This window comes from Oncorhynchus nerka, linkage group LG25, assembly GCF_034236695.1.
Source record: "Oncorhynchus nerka isolate Pitt River linkage group LG25, Oner_Uvic_2.0, whole genome shotgun sequence".
NCBI lineage: Eukaryota > Metazoa > Chordata > Actinopteri > Salmoniformes > Salmonidae > Oncorhynchus > Oncorhynchus nerka.
The window spans coordinates 24,511,017-24,523,775 of NC_088420.1; the positions used below are offsets into that span (position 1 = coordinate 24,511,017).

The 12,759-nt window shown below is 42.3% G+C and overlaps 1 pseudogene; it reads right to left on the reverse strand.

Annotated features, from left to right (window-relative positions):
• The window catches only part of LOC115109780 (serine/threonine-protein kinase STK11-like), a 35,795-nt pseudogene extending 24,281 nt beyond the window's left edge, over positions 1–11,514 (reverse strand).
• Between the last annotated feature and the right edge of the window lie 1,245 nt (positions 11,515–12,759).

Sequence of the window (12,759 nt, forward strand, 5' to 3'; positions counted from 1 at the left end):
CAGCGTTTGTGCTAACTAGCAAATGTGAATATTTCCTTTTGGTGTGTAAATTAACACCACGTCATTCCCCATTTGTCCCCACAACATCACAGTAAAGCCTAATGAAATTTGCCAAACTATTGTCTACTTGGTGTTCCAGACTAGAAAGTGCATTCCTTGGGCAAGGCCAAAGAAAAGTAAGGTCAACATCATGAAAAGAGATGAATATGTGAATCTGTAAGCAGCAGCATGTCGTGACTGAGATTCAGAGAGGGGAAGGTTGTTGACCTTCTGTAGCTCCTCTTTACCACTGGACAGGAATCCGCCTCCACACTGAGCTGAGGACTTGGTCAAGCGCACACACACATGCAGATAAAAGAGACAGAAAACAAACAGATATGCGCTAAATGATCATAAAAGCCTGTTCCAACACAATGGGCCTCCCATAAGAGCTGCAAATGATAGAGTGAGGAGGTGCATTTTCTTTTTTCTCCTCCAGTCCCCTGTTACCCACCATTATCAAAATGAGACAAATTGGCATTCAGCGGAGCTCAGATGCAAATGACAACAAATCTATCACATAAGAGATGCATATTATATTCATCCTCGTGTATTGAAAATAAATAGATTGGACACCGCTCATCACCGGACTGCTGTTTTCCCCAGTTCATCTCCTTTTCAATTTGTACTTCTAGCACTCTCTTCAGCACATATTCTGCTTCAAAGACAAAGGGAGTACGATGACTTACTTGTGTAGTCTAATGTGTTGTATTGAGAACCTCTTCTCAGGGTCATACTCAAGCATTCCTGGAAGAAAAATACAAAATAAATTATTGACGGCTTTGTAACCATTTGATGAGATGCATTTATTCCTTTCATTATTTCCTTATTTTTGTGCTGTGTTCAAATCAGGGCTTCTTGAAAACAATGAAAAAGACAATTGTGCATAATGACCATTTCCATCAAGGAAAAAAGGGTGTCAATTAAACCCATCTTTACCTTAGAAATGCATTTTCTATCAACTGCATATTCATGATACATCAAAATGATAATTGTTGTGCTAATGTAAAATCCCCACAGTGCCATCTACAGCTCCTAAAGAAAAACCTCCAAGATTGAATCACCGCTACTTACTATAAAGTACATTTGAGTGGACGAATTAAGTCCAATAAAGAGGAAAATCTATAATTCTGTGGTCATACCCTTCTTGTAATACTCTTACTACTGCAACTAATGCTTTCATCTCTAATAAGGTTTAATACCATGAAATAGAATATCGGGAGTGCCAGCAGTAGTGTTAGTCAGTCTAGACTCTTACCTCTTAGCAGGCCAGAGAGCAGAGGGCCACACTCCTCTGGAACACTGTAGTGTCCCTTTCCAATGTTCTCAAACAGCTTATATATGTTATCCCCTTCAAAAGGTTACATGCTGGTTGTTATGTTATATCTGAAAGGAAAAATTCAATATATTCCAAAAATAAAATTAAAATAAAATCAGGCATGAAATAAATATGCCATCTGAAACCATTAAACTGCGAGTGGCCACTCACAGTGTGACACCAGCAGACCAGATGTCCACTTTGAACCCTGAGAAAGTGTCCAGGCCATTGGCAATCTCTGGGGGCTGGAAGGCAGGAGAGCCCTGGCTCGTACAACATGTGTCGTCCTCCGTAAACGGGTGCAGCGCCTGAGAGGGAGAACACCAGGGGGACACAGACATCATCAGAAGGGCCCAGAGCTTTTCTTGGGCAAGTATTTTGTTTTGGGGTTTGCAAATGTAGCTCACTGATGTTGAACTATGCCCAAATTGAAATGCAATAAAGTTGACATCAAAAACTATTAGAGAATATAATTACCTCTACTACACTCAGGTCAGAGATCTTTAGTGCACCGTCCGTCGTCAGCAGTAGATTCCCTGGTTTAATATCTTTATGAACTATTCCCTGGCTGTGCAAATATTCCAAGCCATCTAGCAGCTGACAAAAGTACCTGGGTAAAAAGAGAAATGTATACAGTTGAAGTTGGAAGTTCACATACATCTTAGCCAAATACATTTAACCTCAGTTTTCACAATTCCTGACATTTAATCCAAGTAAAAATCCTGTTTTAGGTTAGTTAGGATCACCACTTTATTTTAAGAATGTGAAATGTCAGAATAATAGTAGAGAGAATGATTCATTTCAGCTTTTATTTCTTTCATCATATTCCTAGTGGGTCAGAAGTTTACATACACTCAATTAGTATTTGGTAGCAATGCCTTTAAATTGTTTAACTTGGGTCAAACGTTTTGGGTAGCCTTCCACAAGCTTCTCACAATAAATTGGGTGAATTTTGGCCTATTCATCCTGACAGAGCTGGTGTAACTGAGTCAGGTTTGTAGGCCTCCTTGCTCGAACACACTTTTTCAGTTCTGCCCACACATTTTCTATAGGATTGAGGTCAGGGCTTTGTGATGGCCACTCCAATACCTTGACCTATTTTTCCTTAAGCCATTTTGACACAATTTTGGAAGTATGCTGGTGGCCCATGAACAGGCAGTTAACCCACTGTTCCTAGGCCGTCATTGAAAATAAGAATTTGTTCTTAACTGACTTGCCTAGTTAAATAAAGGTAAAATAAATAAAAATTAAAAATAATAAAATTGTCCATTTGGAAGACCCATTTGCGACCAAGCTTTAACTTCCTGACTGATGTCTTGAGATGTTGCTTCAATATATCCACATAATTTATCCTCCTCATGATGCCATCTATTTTGTGAAGTGCACCAGTCCCTCCTGCAGAAAAGCACCCCCACAACATAATGCTGCCACCCCCGTGCTTCACTGTTGGGACGGTGTTCTTCGGCTTGCAAGCCTTCCCCTTTTTCCTCCGAACATAACTATGGTCATTATGGCCAAAAAGTTATATTTTTGTTTCATCAGACCAGAGGACATTTCTCCAAAAAGTACAATCTTTGTCCCCATGTGCAGTTGCAAACTGTAGTCTGGCTTTTTTTATGGTGGTTTTGGAGAAGCGGCTTCTTCCTTGCTGAGTGACCTTACAGGTTATGTCGATATAGGAATCATTTTACTGTGGATATAGATACTTCTGTACCCGTTTCCTCCAGCATCTTCACAAGGTCCTCTGCTGTTGTTCTGGGATTGATTTGCACTTTTTGCACTAAAGTACGTTCATCTCTAGGAGACAGAACACGTCTCCTTCTTGAGCGGTATGATGGCTGCGTGGTCCCATGGTGTTTATACTTGCGTGCTATTCCTTGTACAGATGAACGTGGTAACTTCAGGCATTTGGAAATTGCTCCCAAGGACTTGTGGTCTACAATTTTTTTTCTGAGGTCTTGGCTGATTTCCCCATGATGTCAGCAAATAAGCACTGAGTGTGAAGGTAGGCCTTGAAATACATCCAAAGGTACACCTCCAATTGACTCACATTATGTCAATTAGCCTATCAGAAGCTTCTAAAGCCATGACATTATTTTCTGGAATTTTCAAAGCTGTTTAAATGCACAGTCAACTTAGTGTATGTAAACTTCTGACCCACTGGAATTGTGATACAGTGAATTATAAGTGAAATAACCTGTCTGTAAACAATTGTTGGAAAAATGACTTGTGTCATACACAAAGTAGATGTCCTAACCGACTTGTTAACAACAAATTTGTGGAGTTTTAATGACTCCAACCTAAGTGTATGTAAACTTCTGTCTTCAACTGTGTCTGTATTAACTTCGGTGTTTGGTCAGATATCTTCAAGCCACATATCTACAATTATTGAATTGAGATGAAAGATAAACATACCCATGAGCTTGAAAAACTGGAAACCTTTTCTCATCAACACTGTCCAACATCTCCTGCATTCCACATACACAATTTTCCATCACCATATATGTAAGCAGAGTCAAGGAAAAGAGACAAGGTGGCAATTGTTTCATACTGGTAACCTAGCAAGGTATCAAAACGAAAGTGCTATATCTTCATCACCAAAGGATTTGTATTAATTCAACACAAATGACCTTGAATCCTGTCTACATTACTGATCAATATGTGGTTGACTGACTAGTTACTAATCCATCAAACTAGCTAGACACACAAAATATCGTCAATCCAAGATAACTCTGGAAAAATACAATTTGTCCCTGAGAATAAATTGATCTTCCTGAATGGACCGAAGATGAGACAATGAAAGTGTACAAATGGATTGTGAAATTGAATGTCAAAACAATACTAAATTCTGTATTCACAGTTCTCAGGGTCACTTATAGAAGGCACTTATCTAACCAGCAGCCCCAGCCAGAGAGGAAGAAGAGCAGGGAGGAGAGAGACATGAAAGGTGGGGATATTTCCATCCTGTTGGATTGGGGAGGGCTGGTTGGTTGGGTAAACAGGCAGGTCTATGACAGTAGGAGGCAGTTAGTCACGACTGCGTCAGTGTTCCTCTCTCCCAAGGAGGGGGAGGGGGGGCCCAGTCAGCCCACAGTATGCGCTTCACACCCATATTAGAACCCCCATTAACTAACCGCTGGAGGGACTTCACATGACCGGTGAGAAAGGAACAGGAAGGAGCGGGAGAGAGGAAAAGGGAAGGGAGAGGGGGGCTGCCCTCATTGCCGGTTCAATCAGTAACACACATTAGGAGTAAATTGAGTGAATAGATGATGCAGCTGAGCTGCAGTCAGACGGGGCTGAAGGAGCACTCACCACTGCTGGGCCCATCTGACGTAGGAGCCATGGGCTTTCAGACAGGGGGTGGCCGGGCGGGTGGAAAGAACATTTTTGAGAGACAAATGATTTGTGTTTTTAAAGGTAGAATTCTACGTATTCACACTTCTGGCTCTGTGTAAAAAAGATAGGTAACAAAAACATATGGTTCCGTGTTGCTTTTAGAAACTTTTTTGCAACTATTCTCAGAGTTTTTTTAGAAGCAGAAGCCAGAGCTCTCACGCCCTTAACATATTTGTGTTCCAGACAAATAACTCAGTCACGTTTTTCATCACTGCTCTTTTACAGCCGCAATGCAAAGTGACCTGTGAGCCACAATGTTCCAACAGAGCATGCTGCAGATGAAAAGAACAGACCCCTTGACACTAAATTATAAACACAAACACGTGTCGCTAGACAAAGCGGAGCCATTCCATTAAGTCAATCTAGCTAGTATGACTCAGCAACTAAAATGAAAACCATGTCATAACTTCCTATAATATGTTCTCACCTCAACAATTACGTGGTCTAAAATGTAAATTGGGATTAATTTTTTTACTTGACTGAACATTGGCTGAATCATTCATGGTCTAAACTGTACTAAATCAATTGGGGAGACCCTTTTAATGTCCGACACAAAGGGTAATGAGTGTTTTATGTGGTGTAGAGCGGCAGACTTCTAAGGACAAGCCAGAGATTATTAGAATCAAAGAGTGAGTGAGTTTGGGGGAGGAAGAGAGGAGAAGGTAAAGGCCTTGTGAAGTTAGTTAGTCCATCTAATACTGAGGGTCATGTTGCCGTATTCCCCCAACAGGACAACAGAGACCTCGTGTGGTCATACCACTGAATTACAGCAACATGACATTTCCGGTGAAAGTGACTATTGGTGCGTTGAAACTCATTTGAAGGACAGTGCACACTTGTCTTTACAGTTGATCTGCATAGCTTACTCTACTGTTCCATGGGAAAACAATAATTCCCTAACTGTGAGAAAAGTAGCCGCAAAATAGACTCGCATATCCCACTATCCACACATTATATTGCTTGGACAAATCTTAAGCAAATATATTGGACAAACAACGACAGTTACATATGGAGTAAAACAAACATACAGTCAATAATACAGTATAAACAAGTCTATATACGATGTGAGCAAATGAGGTGAGATATGGGAGGTAAAGGCAAAAAAAGGCCATGGTGGCAAAGTAAATACAAAATAGCAAGTAAAACACTGGAATGGTAGATTTGCAGTGGAAGCATGTGCAAAGTAGAAATAAAAATAATGGGGTGCAAAGGAGAAAAATAAATACAGTAGGGAAAGAGGTAGTTGTTTGGGCTAAATTATAGGTGGGTTTATGTACAGGTGCAGTAATCTTTGAGCTGCTCTGACAGTTGGTGCTTAAAGCTAGTGAGGGAGATAAGTGTTTCCAGTTTCAGAGATTTTTGTAGTTCGTTCCAATCATTGGCAGCAGAGAACTGGAAAGAGAGGCGGCCAAAGAAAGAATTGATTTTGGGGGTGACTAGAGAGATATACCTGCTGGAGCGTGTGCTACAGGTGGGAGATGCTATGGTGACCAGCGAGCTGAGATAAGGGGGGACTTTACCTAGCAGGGTCTTGTAGATGACCTGGAGCCAGTGGGTTTGGCGAAGAGTATGAAGCGAGGGCCAGCCAACGAGAGCATACAGGTTGCAGTGGGTAGTATATGGGGCTTTGGTGACAAAACGGATGGCACTGTGATAGACTGCATCCAATTTGTTGAGTAGGGTATTGGGGGCTATTTTGTAAATGACATCGCCGAAGTCGAGGATTGGTAGGATGGTCAGTTTTACAAGGGTATGTTTGGCAGCATGAGTGAAGGATGCTTTGTTGCGAAAAAGGAAGCCAATTCTAGATTTAACTTTGGATTGGAGATGTTTGATATGGGTCTGGAAGGAGAGTTTACAGTCTAACTAGACACCTAAGTATTTGTAGTTGTCCACGTATTCTAAGTCAGAGCCGTCCAGAGTAGTGATGTTGGACAGGCGGGCAGGTGCAGGTAGCGATCGGTTGAAGAGCATGCACTATCGTCAGTTTATTCCACAATCAGCATACAGCTGTAGTGCTTCAAAGTCCCTGTGATAAGGTTAGCGATAAACTGAACTACACTCTCTTCTACCATATTCTTAAATATCTTTAATGGTCTCGTTGCAAAAGCTAAAATGTCGCTATGGGACTTTGAAGCACATATGTGCCGATCTTAGAGTAAACTGACGATAGCAAAGATTATAGCAAACACCACAGAAACGGAATTGGTGCTCGCTAGCTTTGCAAATTCAGCTATTGTTGGAAGCCAGCCAATATGAAACAAACTATATTAAAATTACAAAAGGTTGCAGCATATGTTGTGTAAATGGTGAACTCATACAGCTGTCAACTCTTGACACTGCAATCCGTTTCACATTTGCTAGCTACCTTTTAGATCGAAGCCCATATAGAATGATAGAAAATAAGACGATAGAAGCCCATCTCCTAATGTAAATAACCTACACACACTGTGTGTGTTTGTTTGCACACAGACAGCAGAGCTGGGGGCAGATGGGCAGGGACAGACTGGCAGAGACAGGCAACAGAGGTCACACAGACAGCAGAGCTGGGGGCAGATGGGCAGGGACAGACTGGCAGAGACAGGCAACAGAGGGCACACAGACAGCAGAGCTGGGGGCAGATGGGCAGGGACAGACTGGCAGAGACAGGCAACAGAGGGCACACAGACAGCAGAGCTGGGGGCAGACTGGCAGGGACAGACTGGCAGAGACAGGGAGTCTCAGGTAAGTTTGTTGAGTCTTTGTTTGGCAACATTATGAAAGGTTCTCAATTTTTTTGACTTGTAAAATAGGGACATAATTGGAAAATGCCATGGATAACCCCACTTTCAACTTAAACTGGTGACTGAATTAAGATTTGTTTAAGGCAATGGTATTGCTGTTGTGATTAATTGTGTAGTTTTGGGTACCGGTAGTTAGGAGTACGGCTAACACCTTTATTTATTTTCTAGAGACAGACTGTTAGGTAGTGAGGGTGGTGAAAGGGAAAGAGCCAGAGAGAGAGACTTCAGAGGACAGTGTCACAGCCACGGCAGGACCAGGTGTCAACCTTGTTGCCAGCAGCACCAGTATAGGGAACAGTGGCACAGCCACAGCAGGACCAGGTTTCAACCTTGTTGCCAGCAGCACCAGTATAGGGAACAGTGGCACAGCCACGGCAGGACCAGGTGTCAACCTTGTTGCCAGCAGCACCAGTATAGGGGACAGTGGCACAGCCACGGCAGGACCAGGTGTCAACCTTGTTGCCAGCAGCACCAGTATAGGGAACAGTGGCACAGCCACGGCAGGACCAGGTGTCAACCTTGTTGCCAGCAGCACCAGTATAGGGAACAGTGGCACAGCCACGGCAGGACCAGGTTTCAACCTTGTTGCCGTGGCTGCACCAGTATAGGGAACAGTGGCACAGCCACGGCAGGACCAGGTGTCAACCTTGTTGCGAGCAGCACCAGTATAGGGGAAAGTGTCACAGCCACGGCAGGACCAGGTTTCAACCTTGTTGCCAGCAGCACCAGTATAGAGGAAAGTGTCACAGCCACGGCAGGACCAGGTTTCAACCTTGTTGCCAGCAGCACCAGTATAGGGAACAGTGGCACAGCCACGGCAGGACCAGGTGTCAACCTTGTTGCCAGCTGCACCAGTATAGGGGACAGTGGCACAGCCACGGCAGGACCAGGTGTCAACCTTGTTGCCAGCAGCACCAGTATAGGGGACAGTGGCACAGCATTGTCCAGTTACCTCAGTGATGGCACAAAACTATATCAGCCACACCCACAATTTATAGAACCCCAAACTCTTGCTAACAGTGTTGACGTTTCAAGAGAGATGGTTTGGCGATTTCCCCTGGCTACATTATAATCCATCAATAAAAGGAGTGTTGTGTTTTCACTGTAGCCAAGGGTTTTCAAGCCAGCCATCTTTTGGCCAAAGAGCAGATGCTGCCTTCATTAGTGCAGGATTTAGGAACTGGAGAAAAGCCATTGTAAAATTCACAGCACATCAAAACTGCCAAACCCACCGCCACTGTGTAACTGTAACAGCACATCAAAACAGCCAAACCCACCACCACTGTGTAACTGTAACAGCACATCAAAACAGCCAAACCCACCGCCACTGTGTAACTGTAACAGCACATCAAAACAGCCAAACCCACCGCCACTGTGTAACTGTAACAGCACATCAAAACAGCCAAACCCACCACCACTGTGTAACTGTAACAGCACATCAAAACAGCCAAACCCACCGCCACTGTGTAACTGTAACAGCACATCAAAACAGCCAAACCCACCGCCACTGTGTAACTGTAACAGCACACCAGCTAAATCCAATCCGTGTCCAGTTATCCAGCGCGTGGGGTAAACAGCAGAAATGAACAAAGCTACCTTGCACTGTATGAGAAAGCAATAACGTTGATTGAATCCATTGATGCAAACTCAAGACGATTTGCTGGCAAAACAGTGGATCACTATAGGGCAGAATTTTAAAAAATGTTGGATGGTGTGGAGGTTCAGTTTGGCGACCATTTTGACCAGGACAATAAACATTCTGCAAAAGTTGTAAAGAGTGCTTCTCACGGGGGAGTTGGATGAGTCTCTAGATCAGTACGCTGAGATGAACATAGATTCTCTTTCAGTGCAGTTGCCTCTTTTTCGCAACAAATACCCCTGTAGCAGCAGTTGAGAGGTAGCAGAGGTCCTCAGGAGGCTTCCAGTGGAGGTGCGGGGGTTGGTTCACCAAGTTGAGGTGCTGATCAGAATTTTGTCTGTGATGTACATAAAGACAGGCTGGACAGTCTTGAGGGAAAATATCTGCCAGCAATTTGTTGGATCCATTGAAACCCTCAAACATATGTTCGGTTCTTTTGTTCAGTAGTGTGTATAGCAGTGGTTCTCAACCTTTTTTGAGTACTGGAACCCCTGCATATTTTGAGGAAAGGCAGGCAAGGTTTTGAGTGGTCCTCAGGGACCTCCACACCCTCTATATTATATGTAAAGTTAGTGGAATCCTTGTGCTGCTGAATACGTTCATTATACTTTTTTATTTCATGGACCCCTTGCCATTACACCAGGGACCCCTAGGGGTCCACCTACCCTGTTTGAGAACCCCTGGTGTATAGTATGTTATTTGTTATTTTGTTTAGTCGTTTTTAGTACATGACAGTACACTTACAAATTATTTATTTTATTTAAAATTGCATACTTTGTGTGACATACTTGTCCATAGCTGTTGTTTGAAGAGTTGTGACACTGACTGAACAATAACTAAGTATTTCTGAAGGATATTTTGGTTGATTTGTTTGGGTTTTTCCATTGAAGTAGTTATTTTGCTTTTAGAACTGTACTTATTCTGAGCGTTTTGTTCTTGTAAAGATGTTGTAATAGACTCAAACCAGTGGCACATATTTAATGACTATATAAATGAATCAGAAAAAGTTCCATAAAAAGGTCAGTTCAGTGCGGAGACCAACTTTGTGATGGTTCTCAATGGAGATTCTTTGAGATGAGATCGCACCATGTTCATTGCATTTATGAAACCTGCACCCATACAGTGTACAGTACCAGTACCACCTACTGGCCTTGCTTGGTATTGCTGGTTGTAAATACAAACACTTGCATACATACTGGACTGATAAGGAACACTGCTATAACTATTATTATTAGTAGTATTATAATGATGTAAACATTTTAACAAGTTGGGACAACCCTTCAGTTAACTACTGTACCTATCAATTATCCAGTAGTAGTAATTATGGTTCCTCAATATACATTTGACATATTACAACGTAGGCTATGTGTTACAGCACTACTTTTGGTGTCCGGGAATTGCTCTTGAGAAATGTTCATGTAATTGTCCCGCCAAAGTTGATATCAGATTTTCGCCCCTGAGCAGGCCATGCATAGCATAATCAGTGTCAGTGAGTGAGGTCAGAAAGTGCAAACCAGCGGTCTCTGTCTATCGTGACTAGCTACAACATAGCTGAATAAACTCAATTTCACGATTTGAGCGGCGACAACAGTTAAGACTGGAGTTCACGCGTCCCAAACAATCTAGTTTTTATCCCAAACTAGTGATTTCAGCACCCAAAGATTAGCTCGCAATTACACACGACATTGTTCTGTGTAATTGCTGGCTATTATTTGGGTGTTTAAATCAATAGTTTGGAATAAAACTTTCATTGTAGATGTGATGTCGGAGCACCAGTCCGCCCACACTAGTTGCCGCTCAACTCCATCGTAAATCGGTGAGTTTAATCGGCTAGAGTTACAACACAAAGCATATTGAAACAGCAAGGCTAGCAAACGTTAGCTAGATATCGTTAATTGTTTTGCTATAAGGGCACACGTATAAAGGAACAATAACAATTACGAGAAGACTCATTGTAGCAGCCGAGTCTTGTGCAATAAACATCTCCCCAACGAGCCTGCTTGCCAGCTAACTATCTTATCTACTGCAGTTACATCCACAAACCAATCAATGTTATAGATTTAGTATTTAGCTGTCTCTTAGTAAGCTATTAAGTTAGCTAACGCTACATTAATTTCCTGTCCTGTCATTTTGCATTACATTTTCAGGTATGGGGTATATTGTCTGTATGTTGAAAGAGGTCAACTTTACCTTTTATGCTCATTTACCGGTGTCATCGATTGCCTATGAAGAAGTGTTGGCTGTCAGAAACGCCTCCATCTTGTTTACATTATCTATGCTCCAAACATAGAAATTCACAATGCGAAAAACTATAGCAACAGCTAAGAATTGTGGTACAGGAATACATGCGATCCCCCGAGAGGTTACAATTTTCGATATCATACGAAGTCATACGATGCAGGCTGCCTGCTACTATGGTTGGTTATGGTACAAAAAAAACAAGATTTAAAAACTGTATTTTTACAAAATGTGTAGTTTCTTGTAGAAATAGGACGGTTTCAGTGAGTTGACCTCAATGCAAACTTCTGTCTATGACCACAGGACCATTGGGGTTAAAAGTCAGTGTCTCACAGCCACAAAAGGGTAGAACATATTTCAAACGTTGTTTATTAGGGGGAGATGGGCCCTGTCATGTCACTATCACAGGTGATTATTGTTTCTGAGGCTGTGTGAACAAATTATTGGATTATGCTAATAGTTATAAAAACATATTTTATTCAGCTTTCCCTTATGTGGATGTGATGTTAACACTCACCAGTTGATGGCAGCACTGGTCAATTATATTTTTCTGGACCAAATGCATAGTCACAGCAATGATACAGTGGCCCATTAAACAGAGAAAGACAGACAAATACAAACAGAATTATGATTGATAGAATATGTCCTTAAACTATAGTCATATAACTTTTAGAAAACCCTAGATTCTACACATGCTTCATAGTCATGTCGTTTTACAACATTTCTTCAACTTGAAATGTCACACCAGTTTTGCATTGCCATAGATACATAAATAATAGCGATAAGAAGTGGTTAGTCTGGGTTGCCAAACCGTAGCCTATTCATCTGTGTGGCCCAATGATCCAAACCATGTGAGCTGCTGCAGTGACCCAGTTCTCCAGCCCACCCACTGCACCACTCTGCAGGGTCAGCATTCCAGCTGTGCCCTGGGGATCTCTGTACAGCAACATCATTCACCACGACTTACAGAAATAGCATATGATACTTTCATTTTCTCCACCACCAAAGGGACTACAAGCCGGAGACAGACAGATGGGAAGATTGGCACAATTTTGGCTCCCAAGCAATATCATACGCCACAGAAGAGAGGTGGTGATAGGGGACAAGAGAAAGAAAGGGGATGGAAGATAGATGGAGGTCTACATGTGGATGAAATAACACTCAGGCTCACTCTGACATTCTCACGTAGGGGTTCTATCAGTGAAATGAGTGCCTCCTAACCATCACAATAACCTGCCATCGCTCTCACTGATGCTTTGCATCTGCTTCTGCTTCTTCTGTCCAATAGACTGACTTGGGGCCACAAATGTATTTTATCACTTATTAGCTTTAATGTGTCCTCT